This window comes from Mustela nigripes, chromosome 4 (assembly GCF_022355385.1).
Source record: "Mustela nigripes isolate SB6536 chromosome 4, MUSNIG.SB6536, whole genome shotgun sequence".
Lineage (NCBI taxonomy): Eukaryota > Metazoa > Chordata > Mammalia > Carnivora > Mustelidae > Mustela > Mustela nigripes.
Window position 1 is genome coordinate 26,535,875 of NC_081560.1, and position 22,799 is coordinate 26,558,673.

The window sequence follows — 22,799 nt, forward strand, 5'->3', positions numbered from 1 at the left end:
GATATTGCTTGAACTTGACAAAATGATCACAAAATTCATGTAGGAGGAAAAAGAGTACACAGAATTAATCTGAGTAAAGAAACATAAAATACAAGGGGTGGAGACATGCCTGATAATTTTTAAGCTGCATTGTAAAGTCATAATACATCCAGTCCTTGTTCTCTTACATGTGTCTCTGTAAGAACTGGGTATTTTGACCCATGTTGGGATGTTCAGAATTCAGATGTATTATAGACTGGGGTGTGTGCAGGAAAGACAAGTATTAACTTGCTTCTTATTCCCCCACCAGGATTGAAGAATGCATCACCAGAGAGGAGAAAAGGCTGCAAGCAAAGCAAAGTGGCCATCCATCTGTAAGAAAATCACAAAAACAACACTTACTTAAATGTAAGCAATTTTTTCTACTCTTTGCCAATCTCATCCCTAAGACATGTTATTTAGTTTGAAAAAAAGTAACTTTCAAACAGCCGAGGCAATACAGGTGAATGATACTGGTTCTTTAACTCTAACTGGAAGATTTTTCAGATCACCCAACTTTTTCAGTGTATATTGGTTAAAACTCAGAGTCAAAGCTTTAACTTAATTTATTTCAAATTTGGCACACCTTATTCAATAAGATATTTTATAGCAATTACTGGTGATCCTAATTTTACTTCATGTTATATAATGTTGAATATTTTCTATCTCCTACTAAGAAAAAAATAAAATAAAACTATATGCCAGTTGCCAGACTAATTAGATTTTGGCAATACGTGCTTTTCTCACTTTTCTCTTTTTCCTTTTTTTTTTCTTGCCCTATAGGAAATGTTTAATCATGGTAACTACTGAACTCAATTGAATGATGGCTGATATTTATATTTGATTCACATTTAATTATTTCCCAAAGCTGAAGTCCACAAAGTTTATTGTGCACACAGTGGTAGACTGAATGATGGGTTCCATTCTCCATTCCTCCCTCTATTCATGTTCCTAGCCATGCAGCTGTGCTGAATGCTCTCTAGGACCCAGCATGATTTCCCATTCCTCAGGTTTGGCTTTGTGACCTGCTGTGGCCAATAGAATGAGTAACCTATAGGCCAGTTTCTATCCTAAGCCACAAGAGGCTTAAGTGCTTGAAACCACTTTTTTTTCCTTGCTTCTGCTATCACTTGTGAAGGACATGCCCAGGCTAACCAGCTCATCTTAGAAAAATAGTGTAGATCAGCCTACTTCCAAACAAATTAAGGAGCCCCCCGCCCCAAGAACAGAAGAGCTACCCAGTCCAGGCTAGCCTAGTTCAACTGATGCAAGAAATAAATGTGAGAAATAAATGTTTATTGTTATAGAACACTAAAGTTATATGGTTGGTTGTTTTGCAATCATACTATCAATAACTAATTGATAAATCCTCATATATATACTAAGGATCTCCAAATCATATTCTCTCTATATATATTATATATCATGTAATATGTATTATATTATATCCTATATATAATAATTATTCTATATATAATAATTGGTAAATCCTCATATATATATGTATACACACACACACATATATATATATGTCTCCAAATCTTATCCTATTCCTCCTGCTTTATAAAGAACTTACAGTTTTAGCTAAACGTTTCACTAAATTATTACAAATTAAGTAATAGGCAATGGCTTACTGATATATTACATTATTTTCATAACATATTACTCATGATTGACATCATTTTAATCCTCATGACTGCTTATGGCAGTCTCTGTATCTAACTTATTTCCTCAGAACTTTTTAATAATAACACTTGAAAAGTGAATTGATACATTTTCTTAACTTGAAACATGAAGGGAAAATTTTTCTGACAGAATATAAGTCTGATTAGGTAGGGATACTATGCTGATTCGTTTATAGGACAGACATTCTCCATAAGTTTAAATAGTTAATTTTACAATGCTAAAGTATTGATAAAAATATTTTTAAAGCATATAATAAGATAAAAAGAATTTAAAACAAAAATATTGTATTAGAGAGAGTAAAACATTTTGGTTTTTCCTTATCCCTTTTGTGTGTGTTGGATTAAATAATTCCTCTTAATAAAAGAGTAAGAGGTATAACTAAGAGTCAGTTAGCACGTGTTTGTAAAGTTTTTTGGTTATGTTGTGGATTTTGAGAAAGTAAGGCCTAAGTGATGGGCAACAAATCACATTTCAAATAAAATCCAAGTCAGGTTGTTTCTAACTCTTTGCTTTTACCAATTTGAAGTGAGACTTAATTAAAAATGGCTAAAAATAATTTTTGTTAAGATATCATTGTGATTTTGGCCTTCAAAGATGTGTCAGTGTATAATCAAAGATAATTTTTGATAATAGATCGCTGTGACTTTTGCCATTTAAGGAATTAAATGACATGTCTCTGAAAAAGAAATAAAACTTTCTTCCATTCTTCTCTGCTAATTTATGTGAAAATAATTTCTTCTGTTCACATCTATAAAACAAACCAAATCAGAATATAATTTATGCAGAACTCTGTTGACTCTAACAATTTTTTATGCATTCACAGAGACAAAAGCTAATTGAAAAAAAAACCACTAATCTCAATAAGAGACATTAAAAATTTTACTTCTAATGTTCAATAATTATGCAGCAGTTTAATACCATATTTATGATGCACAAGTGATAATACTAATGACTTCAGCCTGAAAAAAATTTTTGAGTGTTTATAACCCTTCAAAGAAATTTTGCACATAAAAATACATACATATTTTTACTTTACAAAGAATAGCAGTGGGATTATCAATAAAAGTCTTTCAAGAATAAAAAAATAGGTTATATTAGAATGAAATTTTATGCTTAAAATATAATTAAAATATGAATTCAAGGGAGAATAAATCAAAAGGTACAAAATTCATGAATGTTCAGGAAGAAATTGTTGGTGTATTGTTTAGAATCATTTTGATTACTTAAATTTCACTGGATATTTAAAAGAGTACTATAACCTTATTTTTATCAAATGCCAACAATTATATCCATTTAAACTCATAATGAGAAATCTTTGATGTCAAGTTAAAAATATGTATGAGGACACACAGACTTCCAAAAATTATTTTAGTAAGTACTACATCTACATGACCCTTGATTGAGGCTTTGAGAGCCTCTGGGAGGCTCTCACCACTCTGTAAATAAGCATCCAAATCTTTCTCTCTTGCATTATTGTCAGTATTCTGTTTGAAGTGTTTATGCTTTAGGTAGGAAAAGACGCTTGGGTTGCAAGTGAGAGACTAAAGTATAGATAATGAATAGAAAATAAATAGGTCGGTACTGAAAGATAAAACCCTGCTACACTGTATTTATGGATAGTGACTAAATTTTCCTGAGCATTTGTCATGTTGCAAGTTCTATCTGCATTTAATAACTCATTTAATCGTCACACCTGCATATGAGGTAGATACAGTGGTTAGCCTCATTTTACTGATTGAAATGGGGGCTCAGAGAGGCTAACTAATAACAGCCACCATTCTGTAGTCACTTACAGTGAGATAGGCTCAGAAACACAGGCCATTTCAATTAATACCCTGGGGAACCTGTGCTTGACTCTTCCCTTTGTCCCTCCTCAGGACTCCTTTACTAATGCCTTCCCACCACCCAGAAAGAAAAAACTGGAAGAATGTATATCAAAGATTAATACTGGTGATCTCTGGATGATAGTGTAACCAGTAATTTTTATTTTTCTCATTCTTAATTACTGATATTTTCTAAATTAGGAGGATAGGGAAGATGTGTTGGATTAGCTTTTTGTTCAGAAAATAGTCATTCTGATTCCCCCATCTCCATGAAGAAGCAAACATTGCTGTGGAATTGGACCTGGGTTTGGCCAGAGGAATGTGGAAAGATATGATTGTGGTTTTGATGCTAACCATTCTGACTGGTGTGAGGTGATATCACATTGTGGTTTTGATTCGTATTTCCCTGATGACTACTGATGTTGAGCATCTTTTCATGTGTCTGTTGGCCATTAGCATGTCTTCGGAAAAATGTCCATTCAAGACCTCTGTGCATTTTTTAAATCAGATTTTTTGTTTCTTTGGTGTTGAGTTGTATGAGTTCTTTATATATTTTGGTATTAACCCCTCTTCAGATACATTATTTGCAGATATTTTCAGCCATTCAGTGGGTTGCCTTTTCATTTTGTTGATGGTTTCCTTCACTGTGCAAAAGCTTTTCAGTTGGGTGTAGTCCTAATAGTTTGTTTTTGTTTTTGTTTACCTTTCTTGAGAAGACACTCCCCCATGCACTGTTGGAGAGAATGTAAATTGGTGTGACCGCTGTGGAAAACAGTATGGAGTCCACAGAAAAATAAAAATGGAAATACTGTACAATCCAGTAATTCTACTACTGGGTATCTACTCAAAGAAAATGAAAAAACTAATATCAAAAGATATATGCACCCTTATGTTTATGGCAGCATTATTTACCATAGCCAAGCTATGGAAGCAACCTAAATGTCCCTTGATAGATGGATGGATATAAAAGATGTGGTATATATACAATGGAGTATTACTCAGCCAAAGGAAAAAAGATCTTGAAACAACATGGATGGACGTAGAGGGTATTATACTACGTGAAATAAGTCAGACAGAGAAAGACAAATACCATATGATTTCACTTATATGTGGACTCTAAAAATAAACAGATAAACAAACATCAACAAACAAAAAACAAAGACTTGTGACTACGGAGAATAAACTGGTGATTGCCAGAGGGGAGGGGAGGTTACAGGCAACAAAGCATTAAGAGGGGGATTCAGGGGATTAAGGAGTACAGACTTAGTTATAAAATAAGGAAATCAGAGAGATGAATAGTACAGCACAGGAAATATAGTCAATAATATAATGTATGGTGACAGTGACAACATTTATCATGTTAAGAACTGAGTAATGTATAGAAATGTTGAAACACTATGTTGTATACCTGAACTAATATAACACTATATGCCAACTATGTTTCAATAATAACAAAATGTTTAATTAAACAAAAAAAGTGATTACATACCAGTCCCAAGCCAAGGCTTCAAGTGGCATCTCTCATTTGTAACTACTCATCTAGGTACTCCCATCTTCTGCCAAGAGAAGATGCTTCAGATGAGACAATGCCCACCCCCAAACTCTAGACAGAAGCAGAGATAAGCCAGTCTACCTGAAGATATGTAGGAAAGACATGTTAGTTGTATTTTGGGGTTGAATTTGGAGAAACACGATACATGCCTGCTGGATTTAAATTTTCTCTTTGATTATCATGCATCTTATAAATATATTCCCCTCCAAAAATAATAAACTTAGTAACTGTCCCTCACAATACTTCAGAATTGTTCATCATTGACATTGCTCATTAATCTCCAGTGTTTTTGTTTTGTAAGCATCTAATTCACTGGTAGGTGTTTGATTCTACATGTAAATTAGATGTTGATTCCACAAAGGAGAGCTAGAGCTAGAGCTCATTTCCTAAAGCACTTACATTCTGCACTCTACCTCTGCATAGCCCTTTGCTCTCCCCATGTGGGGAGGCTGGCTGTGCAACTCCATTCTGCCTGCATTTAAAACAGCCACGAGTTGCCAGAAGTCCTACTGGCGGCAAATGGTGAGGTGAGATTTCAACTTTCTGGCAGTTAGATGCACTGGGTTACTAACACTGCACACCATGGTTCTGGTTTTTGGTATGCCTCCAATGGGAATAAAAATCCAGACTTTAAAAAGAAAATCTTGATCTGATATTTGTAAAACTTTTGAGATTTGTCACTTCCCCAACTAGTGTCTGGTAGTCATTTTCCTAAGTGGGGTGCCATCCAAGAGCTGCCTGTCTTTTCTAAGAATAAGGCCATGACTGTGTGTTTGGGGATTGGAATGAAACTATAACAGAAGATTGTTTGTTTGTTTTCTCCTTTACTCATTATCCTGACCTATTTATACAAGTAGTTTCAAAAAAAGAACAGTTAGCCATGACGAATCTGAATGAACCAAAGAAGCCACCTCCAACTTCAGACAGCAGGAGTTAGTCTGACTGATACAGAGGATGGGGAGGAGAAAAGGTAGCTAACGGATGCCTCCCTAACAGAGAACTGGCGGATTGGGCTATGTTCAAACTTAAGTTTTTGTTCTGTTACTCTCATTATGTCTCAGTTTGCTTGACAAAACACCATTGGAAATCATCTGTCATTGAGAGTCCACAGTAAAGGCTTCTGTGAGGTTTGCCATGGAAGACATTTATTTAAGTAGAAAACATTCCTTCTTATAAAGGACTCTATGCCACAAATTACCTCACTTGGTAGTCTCTACAGTTAAAAATCTATCTATCTTGCTATCTATCTATATCTATATCAATAAATCAATAAATCAACAATAACAAAACCTCACCTGCAGTTGTTCCAAGTTGGGAGATTATATATATTCCTTTTAAATGTAGAGACTGCCTACCAAGTAAGGTATATGGAGGAGAAAATGATCATTTTTGAATTCTATAATTCATATTTTTGACAGAAACAACCTCTTTGAAAGGAAATAACATTTAGTAAAACCTTTTAGATTCAACCTTTTGATGGCAATAAAATGGAATTATATAAATTCTATTAATGTAATGGATGCTTCCCAGCTGAATCTCTGATATTGTGGAAAACTGCCCATTTTCACAATCACTCTCTGTAAAGGAATTGTTGAAAATGGTTTAACTCAGTGAAGTCAGCTGAGATGATCAGTTATTAAGCTACAAAAATAATACAAAAAACAAGTAGAAAAAACATTATACCAGTCCTATATTTTATGATAGAAAAGAACTCCTAGTCAAGATATGTAATGTGCAAAGGCAAAGGCAAAGGCATTTTTGCAAATCATGTCCAAGAAGAGTACCTGACAAAAAGAGTAGGTACCCAACAATGTTTTCTTAATCTAAATTGACTAGCAGTGCCTAGGTGGCTCAGTGGGTTAAGCCTCTGCCTTCTAGTCAGGTCATGATCTCAGGGTCCTGGGATTGAGCCCTGCATTGAGCTCTCTGCTCATCAGGGAGCCTGCTTCCCCCCCTCTCTCTGTCTGCCTCTCTGCCTACTTGTGATCTCTGTCAAATAAATAAATAAAATTTTTAAATTGACTAGATCTCTTAATTTTCTAATTGTCTGTTAGAGAAGTTATTAATTTGACATCTGATTGCCTCCTGATCTTGACCCTATAATTTTTTCTTAAAATTTTAATTTAGTGGAAGAAAGAGCATTTTTAAATGCTCTTTTTAAAAAAGGGAACGTCTTTTTTTAAAACTTTTTTTTTTTAAAGGAATGTCTAATATTTAGTGAGGACAGTTACTATTTGATTGAATTTAAGCTTGACCTGGGGATGAGGTGATTTGCATGGAAGGGGACTGGAATGTAGGATCACAACCAGAGGTGACTTCCCAATAGAAATTCCTACTAGCTGTAAAAAGTCATAGAGGTCAAGGGCTCAATCTCCAGACCAACTCTGCTTTTACTTAGGTCTGTGATGCCGGACATATCACTAAACTTTAAGTTTCAGTTTCTCTGAGCTCCCTAACTCAGAGAGTTTTTGTAAAAATGAAGTGATGTTTGTGAAGTGCTTAATGCAGTGCCTAAGATAAAGTAATAATGTTATCCTCTATTGTTTGTGAGAAGGATTCAAAAGTTAACTTTAGATACCAATCTACTGAGCATCCTGCCTGCATAATTTAACCTAAGGCCATAGGAAGTGTTATTTTTTGGCACTACCGTTTATAGGCTCAGTGGAGTGGATGTATCACTAGGCAGACCCAGCAGAGGGCATATGATGAGTCTTGACTAGAAAAGGACTATGAAGGCCCTGGGCCACAGTGAGCATTGCCAGGTCTAAGAGACTTTTTCAGAGGTGCTACAAATGGGCAAAATACTTTTTCTACCTTTGGTTTTATACATATACCTAACATGATGCATTTGTATATGCCTCTTGGGTAAAGAATCTGCCAGTTGACTCCACAAACTTCTACCAGTCTTATGCCAGAGTTTTAAATAGCTTCCCCTTATTTTAACCAGGTTAGCTTTAATAATATTAAAAGCTCTGCCTTCCAAGGCAAGGAACTGCGGTGGAGGCACATGTTATAGAACATGTAATGGGTTTTTTGTTTTGTTTTGTGTTTTTTCAGATCCAGGGACCAAGATTTCATACTTTATGGTATTGTGCGTATATTTGGTTTCTGAAAACACAGTGGATTGAAGTAGTTAAATGCATAATTTTACAGAGGTAAGGTGGAGCTTAGAGATTTTAATCACCTCGTTTTAGTCATTCTTTAAGTTGTCTGTAGGTCAACATTTAGTAAGAATTTTCATGTGCGAGACCTTTTACTTCAATGGAAAGATGCTATAGATCAAAGAGCGTAGAACTCAGAATTTGTTTCCAGGAGACATCACATGTAAACATGATAACTATAGAAAGAAAACTACCAAACTATCTGGGTTTTTTTTTTTATCAGTTATTAGTATTATTCTATTAAAGTATAGTTGGCACATAATGTAACATTAGTTTCACATAAAATTACCTGGTTTTTATGTTTTCCTAGTTCAGTAGTGATGATGTTTATTTTCCATTAATTCTTCTTCTTCTATATTGTTGTAGTAGTCTAGTTAGTATAACTGCATTATCAATCACTTATTTCTCATCCTGTGAGCAATTTTTGATTGTAAAGCAATAAGAAAATTCTGAAAAGCTATTAAGTGTCTTGAAGAGGATTTTATTACCAAGAGAGGAGAAACAAGTAGTAACACAAGTAACACACAGAGGTAGTGTAGCTTACGGAGGAAGGCCCAGCTGGTTCTCATCTATTCCCCCAACTCTGATATGGGACAAAGTGTTTTCTTTACAACTCCATTTCCACATAAGTTGCCCACATTTTCCTACTCTTTGTTCTGGGATGTCAAATGTAGCAGTTGGTTGGCATTATTGTTCACAGGCATTGGTTCAGTAGAACTCCATGCTCTGGGACAGTTTAAGTCCATAACACTTTCTCCCTGGTTCTTGCAAAAGAAGATTCTGATTCATGAGACCCCTTCCAAGAACATGGTTGTTTCTCTACTTCCCCCTCAGTTTGAGTCACACACAGCAACACTCCCTCCCTCTGTATATACATTTTAAGGATCACCTTTCTTAGCCTCATCTAATCTTTGGAGAATGAAAAACTCACTCTCTGTATATATTTGAAATATTCTTTGAGTGTTCTTTTTTTTTTTTTCAATTGCTTGTGGGAAGGGTGACGAGAAATAGTGAACAAGCTGAAGAAGGACAAAATATACTAACTTGCAGAATAATGCTTTGATCTATTTTTGCAACATAAAGTTAATCCATGAGATGTCTCATACCATGCTGCACTGGAGACGGACTGGAAAGTTGACTCCTTTCTTTGTATTTTTATATACTACATATCAATCCTTAAATACACACACACACACTCTCTCTCTCTCTCTCTCTCTCTCTCTCACACACACACACACACACACATCATTCTTTCTCCTCCCTATACGATGGTGACTGTCATGATTCCTCTCTGACAGTAATTGGCAAAGCAAGATGATACAATCTGTTGTGTACTAGGATATCTCACCTAACCTGTGTTAAAGCCTCTTTATTTGACTCTCTGTCTTTCCCCAGATTTGCTTTAGTTCAACATTCTCCATACTGTAGACTGGGTGTTTCTCAAAATCTATCAGGCCATTCTCTGTTTAAAATCTTGCACTGTTCCCAGACAAGCTGGAGGAATAGGGAACAAATTTACCCTCCTTCCTGAAATAATAATATAAAAAATAGGAAAAAAATGAAACAATACTTTTTGAGACCCTGGGCTCTAGGGAAAAGGAGGCATGAAGCCTAAGAGATGGGAAACAAATGAGGTGAACCCTACAGATGAATTATAAGCTTACTACCTTGAAAGTGTTTCTAGGTCTCAGCTAGGAAGGAAGAACCTAAGTGTAGCTCAGGAGACTTCTCGTACTAATGAGACAAAGTTGAGGGAGATCACAGTGGTTAGAGTACACAGAAAGTAGAGACCACAAAGGGACAGCTCCAGAGATATGTAGAATATCCCTTCCAGGTTTTCATCTGAGTAGTTACCAACACATGCAAGTAGAGAAACTACCTGAAGCCAGGTAAAGAACTACTCAGTAGAATCAGGGAATAGAAGTTGGTGCTCAGATGGGGCCATGAATTGTGACTTTTTCTACCAGCCACACTGAAAAAACTCATAATTCATGAAGCATAGTGTAGAATAATCACAAGGTTCTTCCTCAGTAGCAATGTGAATAATTAGACCTAGACCAAACACTGCTCTGAATTGGCCTAAAAAATGAAAAAAGGAAGATCAAAACTACAATTTAACCACATTCCAGGACAAAGCACAGAATATTTATTGGGATATAAAAATATTTAGCATCCAACAAGATCAAATTCACAACTTCCAGCATACAATAAAGAGTTACCAAGCATGCAAAGAAGCAGGAAAATGTGATCCATAATGAGAAAAATCAATCAACTGAAATGGAACCTGAACTGACACCAACATTAAAATTAACAAAGGACATTAGAAAGGTAATTATAATTACATTCTGTATATTGAAGAAGCTAGAAGCTAGAGGGAAGGTTGAATATGTTAAGTAGAGACATGAAATTTATTTTTTTAAAGACCCACATAGCACTTCTTTCTAGAGTTGAAAAGTACAATGTTAGAGATGAAAAATACATCTCCGGCCGTACCACCCAAAATGCGCCAGATCTCGTCTGATCTTGAAAGTTAAGCAGGGTCAGGCCTGTTTAGTACTTGGATGGGAGGGATGAAAAATACACTGGATGGGATTAATGGCAACACACATGTTGCAGAAGAAAAGTAATGAACCTGAAGACACAGCAATAGAAACTATTGAAAATGAAATGGAGAAAAAGGACAACCAAAAAGACCTAACAGAATACCACAGAGCTTCAGGACAACTTCAAGTGACCAAGTACACATCAGTTGAACTCTGAATAAGAGGAGAGAGAGAAGAATGGGACAAACATATTTGAAAAAAACAGTACCAAAAATTTTTCCAAACTTGATCAAAACTATAAGCCTACAGATCCAAAACTTTTATAAATGCCAGCATATGGCACATTAAGAAAACTACACCAAGATACATCATAACTTAATTTCTTATAAAATCTTAAAAGCACACAAAATAATTAAGGAGATGCAAATTGAAACCATATAAGATACAGAAGAGCTAAAATTAAAAAGACTGGTCATATGAAATGTTTGTAAGGATTTGAAAGCTGGAACTCTTGTACACTGCTTGTGGGGTGACATAATAATTTAATCTCTGAAAACCATTTTGGTCCTCCCTTCTTGAGTTTCTCCTATTGTAGCACATATTTAAATTTACTATACCTGCTTCTTTTCTAATAAACCCCAATAGTGTCCCCATACAGTCTGTATCACATCTGTCTCATTTACCATCATATCCCCAGCAATTAATACTATGCCCAGCATAGTGGAGACTTGAAAAATATTTGATGAATGAATGAATGAAGGGACTTATGAATGAGGGAATAATGTCTTTGTCATGGGGCCAAGTGTCCCCGGGCACTGGTGATGGTGCAGGTCAGGATCCAAAACTGAGTCTCTGAAGTCTCCACACAGGAGCTTTGTTGGTGACTGTTCTTGGGAACCACACTTGTGAGGAAACAGAGAAGCTGGAATGGGCAGAGAGAGGTTGAACTGTGACACATTTGCAGCTATTGCCTCCACTGGTCTCATGGGGCACTTTGGATGTGGGATGGACATTCCAGGTGCCCAAAGAGAGGCAAGGGAGCTGGGCTTCCATCTCTTCATGCCTACTATTCCATGGATGAGGTGAAACCCTACATGAGGCAGCTCACTTGTGTAGAATTTCCAGAGAAGACTCAGGTGTAAGCCCTCAACCTCTAACATGCCCAGAAGCTGGGGGATGAGTTTAAATCTGGAAAGGGAGCTAAGCCAAAGATGTGATGGCCACATCCATAAAGTGATGAGGCAATGCATTTCAACATGAAGCAGAAGCTTCATATTTGCTTATGAGGGCAAACCTTGTGATGGCCTAGGAATCCAAGGGAATAAAATGTCATGAAACCTTTTCCTTAAATGAAGCTGCTGCTCTAAAAACTATTTGTAATATGCATGGAGAAAGCATTAAATTAACCTTTTCAGCTAACGAAGATAAACTAAAAGTGTCAAATGACTTGTGATCTAGAGTCTTCTGGTAGAAATAAATATTGGCTCCATAGAGAAGAAAATGTGAGAGACAGCTGTCTGGCTAAGAGGAATGGCATTCAACTGTTACAGAATTTTGTAACTATGCCAGTAAATTTTAAGAAGTAAAATCTCTGGCGCTGAGACTTAATGGGAGTGTATTTTTCTCCTATCCCAGAGTCCATTGGGAGCCCCAGATTTCTTCAGTGACATCAAGTTTACTTCATAGAATAGAGATGATTTGTTCTACCAGTTTTCACATCCTTCTGTTAAAAAAAAAAAGCAAAAAAACTTTTTCACAGTTTAGAGCAAAATTTGCTCCATAAATTATTTTCAATTTTTTTTTCTGTAATTGAAACTGAATTTCTCACAGATGGTGATAAAATAACCCTTTCAAAATCTCCTCTTCTAAAAGGGGATACAAGAACACTGTTACCAGTGGAATGGTTTCTATTTATTTTATTCTGGTTTCATCTCCTTCTGCTACTCAATTCTCAATCTGGCCTTTGCATGGAGAACAGAGGATACAAAATATAATGCCAGAAGGACAAAGGGTGTTAATCAAATTTTCCTTCTGATTAAAACAGCAAATTCTACACCAAACATCTAAGTTTTTAAAAATGAAAGACAATTTTCAGTAAGACTTGAACAATAGCTTTATTTGTTTAAGATTCTCACACTGATTTAAAATCTAAAAGGATATCCCAGAGGTTGAGAATAAGTATCTAAAAGCCCTTGTTTAAATCCTGGCTTTCCTGATTATTAATTTTGTGACTTTGGGCAAATACTCCCCTGACTCAAGTTCCTCATCTGTAAAGGAGAGAATAATAGTACCTATTTTATTAGGTTGCTTTTGGATTAATTCAGTAATATACATAGAAATTAATTTAACTATTAACTATTTAACTAACTAGATTGAGAAAACCTGTATAGGAATGACCATAAGAAATCAAACCTCCTTTTCCCATTTTCATCACTCTAGAATTAGAGTTGAGATATTTGTCAAAACCCAGAATGCCAAGCAGCCACATGACTGAGAAAAAGTTGACTACTCTTACATTTATGTCATGAGTTCTCTTTTTTTTTTTTTTTTAAGATTTTTATTTAGTTATTTGACAGATCACAAGTAGGGAGAGAGGCAGGCAGAGAGAGGAGGAAGCAGGCTCCCCACTGAGCAGAGAGCCCGAAGCAGGACTCGATCCCAGGACCCTGGGATCATAACCTGAACCGAAGGCAGAGGCTTTAACCCACTGAGCCACCCAGGCACCCCATGAGTTCTCTTCTAATAGCACTTGGGATTCTTCCTTTTAAGAAGCTCTCTCTCTCTCTTTCTTTTTTTTCTCATTTGGTTAGTATAATCTGGAGCATTTTCCTCACTTGGGCGAAGGGATCTGCCAGTGTCCTCTCACTGGACCATAAAGACGCAATACCTAAAGTGGCGGCCAGTGGCACCACCTGGTTGCTTCCTGAACTGCAGATAAATCTCAGACACACTCAAGACATATGAAATCAGAGTCTGAATTTTGATAAGAACCTCAGTGATTTGTGTGCACATTAAAGTTTGAAAAGCACTGTGATATAATGCCAAGGAGAACTCAGCAGAAGATCATGGAATACCTGTTATTTAGAGAGAAACTCTGTTCTTTTTACTCTTTTCAATGAGTTTCTCTTTCAAGGTTTGTGAGCTAGACTGATTGATTAATTGATTAATTTCTACATATAGAAAAAAGGGAGTTGAAGTTAGGTGAGGGCAGAGAAGGTAAAGAACCTCTTTGAAAGATGTTGCTCATTCCTGGACTCTGGACAGGAGTTCAGAGTAGGACACTTGGTAAATGCACAGAGTAGGCCATTGGCGTTGTCTTCTGCACAGACATCTCTAGGATCCCCAGTGAGGTGTCAGCTGGCCGATGATGTAGTGATTCACAGTTCCAGCCATGAGAAGTAGAACCATTCTTTTTTCTCATTAAGGTATATCAAGAATATATTGACAATAAACCATTTTTGCTGTATTTAATGACGAAAAATTATTGCTCTTATTATTAATGAAACATACATTAGTGTTTCATTGTTCTTTTGGTATCAGTGAGTGGGAAGAGATGAGAGTTTGTCACAAAATCATATTTAATTGTTCCTGAGCTCTCTCTTTTAACTATTTTTAATCCTTAGTTCCTTTGCCATTTAAGAAAATGAAACAATCCAACACCTCAGTCTTCCAACATCACTATTCACGTGGTTTGTAAAAACTTTACCATGTGTAAATTCTGAGCTAATTTAATATCAAAGTCTAAAGAGAGAGAATCAGATCAATCCAACTCAGATCAGGTGTGTGGTTCTGATCTAGTCAGTTATAGTCTGAAGGTAGGGGATATACAGCACTAATAAAGATGAGAGGGGTCCACTTCTGTGGGCAGGGTGTCAAGTTCCAAAGAGGTAGGACTGGAAAGACATTCAGTGGGTCCCATATACCAACCATCTATCAATATAGATCATCCCAAATAGATTTGTCATCAACAGCCATACCAAACAAATGGAGAATAAAGATGAATTCATGTTGTGAGCCCTCTAACAACGTGATGAAACATGTCAAAGGTAGATTTGTATTTAGATCCTTAATGTGTTTTCTGTGAACGCATTTCTGCTTTGAGAGTATGTGTAACTGGGCAATCGTAGAAGCTCTTTTTCCCCTACCTAAGTTATCTTATACTATTTGGCCACCTCATATCCTTCTGCAGCTCACTAGCTGCTATGTGGATGTTTCTGCTATTCAAGAATCTTACCTGCTAAGATTTTCAAAAGTATCCTGATCTGATGGCTCAGGGCTGCTTCAGATCTTTTAAATGTTTGTATCTGTTTCCTTTCCAACTGACTATATTGGAAAAATACCACATTTGTCCCATATTGGGATATTTTAACAGACTAGACTTCCTTTGAAAAGTCTTTTGCCAGATTGCTGACATTCTTACATAAAAATGATTTTTCTAAGTATCTTAGAAATTAATGCATGCCTGTTTTTTTTTTAAATCTTTTTTTTTTTTAAAGATTTTATTTATTTATTTATTTGTCAGAGATAGAGCGCGAGCGAAAGCGAGCACAGGCAGACAGAGTGGAAGGCAGAGTCAGAGGGAGAAGCAGGCTCCCCGTGGAGCAAGGAGCCCGATGTGGGACTCGATCCCAGGACGCTGGGATCATGACCTGAGCCGAAGGCAGCTGCTTAACCAACTGAGCCACCCAGGCGTCCCTGCATGCCTGTTTTTTTAGGTACCTTTAACCCTGTTCTCCTAGAGTTGGAAAAAAATGTTCCCACATATCTCACCCTCACTTTCTGATTAATGACAAAGACTGGCCAAAGCTGGCTGGATTTAGAGGTTGAGGACATCAGTTATGGAACCAGTGAAATGACTGACATCAGCAGGAATTAGAGATGCAACTACCTTGGCCAGTAATAACCAGTGGTTATGACAAGGACATCTTCAGACTTTGCAGATAGCTTAGTCAATGCTGTGGAAATCTCATCTGAAGACAGTTTCCAAGCTTGAAATAGCCCACAGGGACACTCAAATTTGCCTCTTCTCAGGATCTCTGTTCCTATTTAGAATGTAATGTCATTGTTCATCCAGTCCCTCATTTATTTACCATACTGGGGAAAATATATAGAAAGATATCAGTGGTCATAGAGATGAATAAGAAGAGAAAAAGCGAGAATAACCCCCATTGTGTATTCTCCCCATATTGCCCACCTGCCCCATGAGTTTAGAAGCCAGTGCTCTAGAAGACACCATGGTTACATATGCTGACTTACAAGGATTGATCAAATAATCTGATAAATCATGAAAGCAATCAGAGGAAGATATCCTAAGGAAACTACAGTATCCCTATTTGTCATGTGAATGACCAGTTTGGTGCTACATATGACAAATTTAAGACTGCTGCTGATAGCTGAGATCTTTGTTGAAATATAGATTCCCAGGTCAGGAGCTTCTGAATCTGAAGCATCAGGAATAAGGCCCAAGAAACTATTTATTGCAAAGCTCCCAAGGTGATTCTTGTGCAGCCAGACCTACAAATGTCCTTTGACTAAAGTTCAGGAATGAGACTATCTGAAATTAATATAGTTAACTAAGGCTGACAGAGGGGAAATCAATCAAACCAGTTGTTTAATTGAAATTTGTATATAAAGAGATACATTGATTAAACAAATTGCCTTTATTAAAATCGCCAGTTTTGTTTGCACAATATAAACAAAAAGGAGCACTTTTTCCCCCTCCCTATATGAAAGCAAGAGAAAAGGCAAATTTGGTTAGTTGAATTACAAATGTGAACAACATTTGTGGAATACGTGTTTTAAAACAATTTTTTAAAACGATTTTTTAAAATGACTCTTGCTGTTCCTTCTTTCTACTCATTACATCTAAATAGAAATAAAATTTATTTTATGTCTGGCTTGCTGGAACATAATGATAACTTTCCTGAATAAGCAGAAGACTATAAGATTAGTGGCCAGTGACATTAATCTTTCCAGCAAGCTGCCCACCCCACCAAATTGGCAGGATGTTGAAGGAGAATTGTCACAGCTTTGTATACTCTGGAAGAGGTGGCACAGGTTGTCAGGAGTTAAGCAGGTAACTGAGGCAGCCAGCTGTCTGTGTATGAGTCAGGAACAGCCCTGTATCTTCACCTTATCTTTCAAATTCAAAATGTCCAGGTTTTCTCTAGGGAGATATTTCACTCAACTGTATTACCTAGGAATTCAAGGAAGCATGCAGGTAAAAGTCAAAGAGGCAAAGGATGAGAACAGATCTCTTCCTCTCTGTCCCTCTCCGGCCTCTACTGCATGGGAGTCCTCCCCACTTGTGAGAGATCATCCCTTAGGACTAAATGGAAAGAGTCCTTAGAGAAAGTCACAATGACAATTATGAATTTACTCTTGGAGACATATATCTGTTTGGGGTCAGTGAGATGTCAGTAGAGAAAGGTGGTTTCAGAAGGGCTTCTCAAGGGGATCTTGCTATATTTTAATCTAGAACAGGGACTAAAATATTACCTACAAAAAACTATAAGAATTTTATCAAATAAGGATTTTCACTAGGCGTATTGCCATGACTCATTCCACCTGAGTAAGGCTACTGCTTACTCAGTGACAACTATCTACTAAGCAAGGGGCCGGGGCTAAGAATTTCCCCCAAATACTATGAGCCTATAAAAAGTAGGAAATTGAGTCTTATGGTAAAGGTAAACTCATCAGTGACTCTTCATATAGCTACAGGAGGAGCCTGGATTTGAACCCAGATGCACCTTGATTCCAGAGGGTGAACTCTTGCTTGCCATGCATTACTATTTTCCAAATATAATGATATAGTAAACATTATCATTTACTGAATACTCACCAAGAGCCAAGCACCTTGCATGTATCATTCTTATCCTTATCACAACTCTATTAAATAGGTATCATTTCTATTTTTCCAGAGGAATAAAAACTCAGAAATTAAGTAACTCATTCAAGGTCATAGTTTGTAATTTGCAGAGACAGAATTTTAATACAGGTCTATCTGACTTGTCTTTTCTTCTGCACAGTCTAGAAGCAGTGGTGGGTGTTTCGATTGCTTGCTTTGGAAAGCATGTTTCATGAAAAACAGTTTCATAGATAACATAAAATTCATTAAAAAGAAAAACACTGGTCTTTCCGTCCTGTTCTTTTGCATATGTTTGTGGTCATTTCAAAACATGAGTTTACCCCTTTGTTCTCTAGGATTAGCTTTTCCATTTAAGTGAGGAGAAGGCACAGTAGTGATAGAAGAGAAAAAATAGATTTTTTTGTTTAAAAATAAAATAGAAAGGCCAATTTTGTCTTAAAGATATTTAAACCACAGAACCGCTCCCTTCATGTGCTGAAAATACTAATTTGAATTCGTGTAGAGGAAAGTTTAATGGTTATGTCTAGGGGGGTGATGTAGGGTTTCTATTGGAATATGTCATTCTCCCATTAATTTCATGGAAACTCAAAGTAAGGGAAATGCCTGGGAGAGGAACACCTGCGAGATAAACTATGTTGTAGTCCATTGTGAAACCATGAAAACCTGAAGCATAAATTGGATACAGGTATAGCACAAAATCCTAAGAAAGAGAGTAAAATCATTATTGTCAAGCAGTATGCATTTTGCCTTTTCCGTGATAGCATTAATTCCATACTTCGTGTCTCCATTAACAAACCAATGCAACATGAGTCCACCAAGTGCTGTGTAAGTTATCTGTTCCTTCTACATTCATTGAGTAAAGAAGAAATCTGTAGGGAGTCTTTGAAAAGTTGTTCAAAAAGTTAAGTTGTTGGGTAATTCCAACAGTTTAGAGATATCTGCCATCAGATAAGCAAGAAGACCATCTGCAGCTCAGTAAATGTGTGGTGAGTGAATTCCGGAGTGATTCTGGGTGAGATTTGCAGGCTGTTCGGTACATACCACTAGTCACAGCTGTAATAGTATTTTTTTTCTGTTACAGCAATTCCTTTTTTATGTATTCATAGGGTTTATGTCAAGAAAGGAAATGTTCTTCCAATAGCTTCTGATTGACCTATCTTGTCAGCACATCCTGCTTTTCTGAGATATAAAAAAAAAGTCTTGTAAATTAAAAAAAAATAATTTTTGTTTTCTATCCCTACTGAAAGAGAAGGAATAGAAATTTTTGGCTCTGCTGGGTTTGTTGCCCTGATTATCAATCCACACTTCCCATTCCTGTTAACAAAATGACAAACTTGGTATGGAGATTGCCTAGCAGCTTCTATTTTGTCCTGGAGATTCCTAAGGGGGAAAATAGCAAAAATACTGCAGCTCCAAATTCAGTTAGGGCTGGCTTAGCTTTCAATTGGATAAATAATTGCATTTCTACTTTAGTATTTTCTCTCTCCCTTCATTCTCCCCTCCCTCTATGTTATCTGTGGATATCTGTATGTTTATTTGTGTGCATATCAATTGGGTATGAAGGAGGAAGCTATTAACTTAAAAAAAAAATCAAAACATACCTTTCATACCGCCTACAATGAGATTTTGAGAAGCAATAGTTCATCACTTGGGAAAATATGTCAGTTCCAAGAGGGTACAGTATATAATATAAAGCACTATATTAAAATATACTGGAGTTTCCTGTTTTAAAATATGGCGCACAGGGACGCCTGGGTGGCTCAGTCGGTTAAGTGTCTGACCTTGACTTGCTTCATGATCCCAGAGTCCTGGAATAGAGTCCCGTGTCAGACTCCTTGCTCAGTGGGGAGCCTGCTTCTCTCTTTCTTTCTCTCCCCTTCCCCCACTCATGCTCTCTCTTGAATGGATAAATAAAATGTTTAAAAAGAATGTTTAATATGGAGCACATTGCTATTATTCTAGTTTTGAAATTAACCTGTAGCATTCCCTGAAACATGTCACAAACACACACACACACATACAAGAGCAAGTGCGGCCAGTGCCTCCAGCATTCCTCCCTGGGAAATAAGGAGGTTAGATTACTGTTAACAGCTTGAGTAAAATCACTTTTTGTTCAACAGTAATGACTCCCCCATCTACTTATTTGGGAGGAACATGTTTCTTCTCCTCTTTGTGACTTGCTTCAGCCAATGGAAGGGAGGAGAAGTAACCATCTGTGAGATCCAACAGCTAGAGTTCTGATCCTAAGCTTTAAGAAACACTGCATGTTTTTATTCATGTATCTGGGATCTTCCAAATTTTGTCATTTGAAGAACATTCCAAGATATCTGAGGACCTAGAGGAGACATAAGGCAGACTTGGATTGATCCATAGTCCACATAGACCAAAGATAAGCAGTCCCACGGCCCATTACTGTTTAGTCATTGGAAACTTGGCCTTAGCTGAGGCAAAGCCATGCCTATTAACATGACAATTAGTGTTTGTTATTTTATGCTATTGTATGCTATTTTGTTACACAGTAGTTAGAATGACAATAGGAGAGAAGTATATCAGCATAGTTTGTATCATTAATATTCTTTGATGCTATGATTTATTCTGGATTATGCTTATCAACCACCTATTAATCTTAAAAGAGGTATAAGGTATGCACCTGAATAACAGTATGATTTCTTGGTAGCTCTCAGCTTTTTTGTTTTTCATGTATTTTTCTGTGTATGCTACCATAGTATAGTCTTAATTGAATATTTAATATTAATGAAACTTCTCTGACAAGCACATATTAGGGAGTCAGATGAGAAGTTATTTTCAGATGAGTGACCTCAACTCTAAAACTTTTATATGATGTTCTGACAGAATTACTTGACTTATTTAAAGGAATTGTTCAAAGCTTATTTAAATATCTATTTTTTCCCCTCTGACCTAGCATAGGAATGAAGGTCTTGGAAATTTTGACAAATGTACCAGTAGCCTATGAAAAATCTTAGTAGTGATTAGAATGGACATATCAGCATCATCCTTTGCAAGTTTATTTTGTGGATGGAGAGGGCTGATGCAGCAGATGATTTTAATGTGAGTAGCTCTCTAGATGATCATCTCGGGAGTTTTGACCCTAAGTATCTTTTGATGCTTATGTGGAGAGAAATGAACATACCAGGTAATAAATTCAACATTGTCATCAGTAAGGCTAATTGAGTGGTAATCCCCTAGCAATGCTGAGAAACTCTCAAATTCTTGCCTTTCAATGTTAACTCCTTCTATTGCCAGGTCACTTCTTGCATTGCACCAAAAAGTGGCTCTTGGAGCCATGTCTTTCCACTTCCCTCAAGGAATTAACTTCACTGCTCTCTTTATTAGCATACTTGGTACCCTTCATTACCTCAGAGACCTTGCTGAAAATGTGACCCTGTGTAACTGTTGTTGCCTTCTTTGTGAACTGAAAGCTAACCAAGCTTAGAGCTAGATTAAGTGGCATGGAAATTTAAGAAGACAGCTGGTGCTCTACTCCCAAATGGAAATACTACACTCAGATCTAATATTTCATTCTTATGCGGTAGAGATATATTAGGGCCCAAGAGAAACAACACAACAAGATTCTTTCAAGCATCAATAATCTCCTTCTCTTACTGTTCAGTCATTGGAAACTTGGCCTTACATCACCATTGACCATTATGATAGGAAGAACAAGAAGAATAATTCTCCCTTTTTCTCCCCCCTCTGTGTCTCTCTCCCTCCCCACATCCATCCTTGTATTTACATATCTGCCTATGGAGAGAGGCAGAGCTTGCTTATTTTCTGACATTAGGAAATCCTCCTTTAAAAATCAGACCAGGCTGCTATGAATTGAAAATCAGATTTTTCTCTTATTAGCGCTGATAGTAGCAAAAGGCTTTATAGTCACTTTGATTATTTCTTTCCAACCTGATTATGCTATGCAGGAAAATAAATTCTTTAAGATTCATCCTCCATAAGCCAAAACCACAGATGACTTTTAAAATAACAGAAATTAGCACAAATGGGAGTGTGCTTTCTTACTAGCTATTTTAAATATTCATGAAGAAGGCTGCTAATTTACTTGTGTGTACTCTCCCCATTTTCTGACATGGATATTTCTGTCTGAACGCATATTTTACTCCTCAAGAAAGAGGATGGGCAGTGGAAGGGAAATAACATTATTGACTACTTACACCAAGCATTTTGCTATGGAGGCAATGTAAAATTTTCTCATTTAATTTTTTTCAAGTTTAACATTGCTGTCTATCAGGATACTAATTATATGTTAACATTATTGTACAATCTGCAAGTGCTCAAATAATTTGGATACTTTTAAATCCAGCCATATTTTCCCCTGTATAACAGATTGGAATGATGGTACTATTTCCTTATTATTTCAACAAGGAAGAAACAGACTTTTAGGTATCCTGCCCAAAGCCACAGAATCTTTAGTGATCAAAGAAGACTTAAATATGGTGTCTAGATGCCCTAAAACGTGTTCTGTTACTTATTGATACCTTTAGTTGATTATTTATGTATCTAATCAATGTTTGTCTTCTCTACGGGAAACCCAATGAGGTCGGCTATTATCTATCTTAGATCATAATAAATCCAGTACATAGCAGAATTTTCTATATATAAAATATATTTAAGATAAGTAAATCCCATGTTCTGCTAGTCTTGGGCCTCTTGTCATTTGTGTATTTGCTTAATAACTAGCTAATCGGGTAGCAAGTTTCATACTACCTATAAATATAAATCAACCTGAAATAGGGAAAGCCCACAGATTTGATGTAATTTTCCTGGGAATTCTAGCAGAGCTAGTGCTTTTCTCTGTTTATGGTGCATTAACATCTGTTATTTGAGGACCATTAAGTCTCTAGCCCATCTGTATGGGGGGGGGGGTAGGGTATGTATCATATAGCCATTGCTACATTTTCCTTCTTGCCTTTACAAACTTAAACTTACTTTTCTTTGGAAGAGCCAAGTCATCATTGCATTCTCTCCTGCATCTCTGAAAGTATATGCAAAGGATGAGAACAGCTTTCCTCCTGTCCTCCAGACTACTTAAGGCCAAACAAATATTTCTGACTATTAGGTTTTACCCACAGTGCCTCTGGAGACCTTCATTTACTTTTGTCAAATGACCTCTTTTCC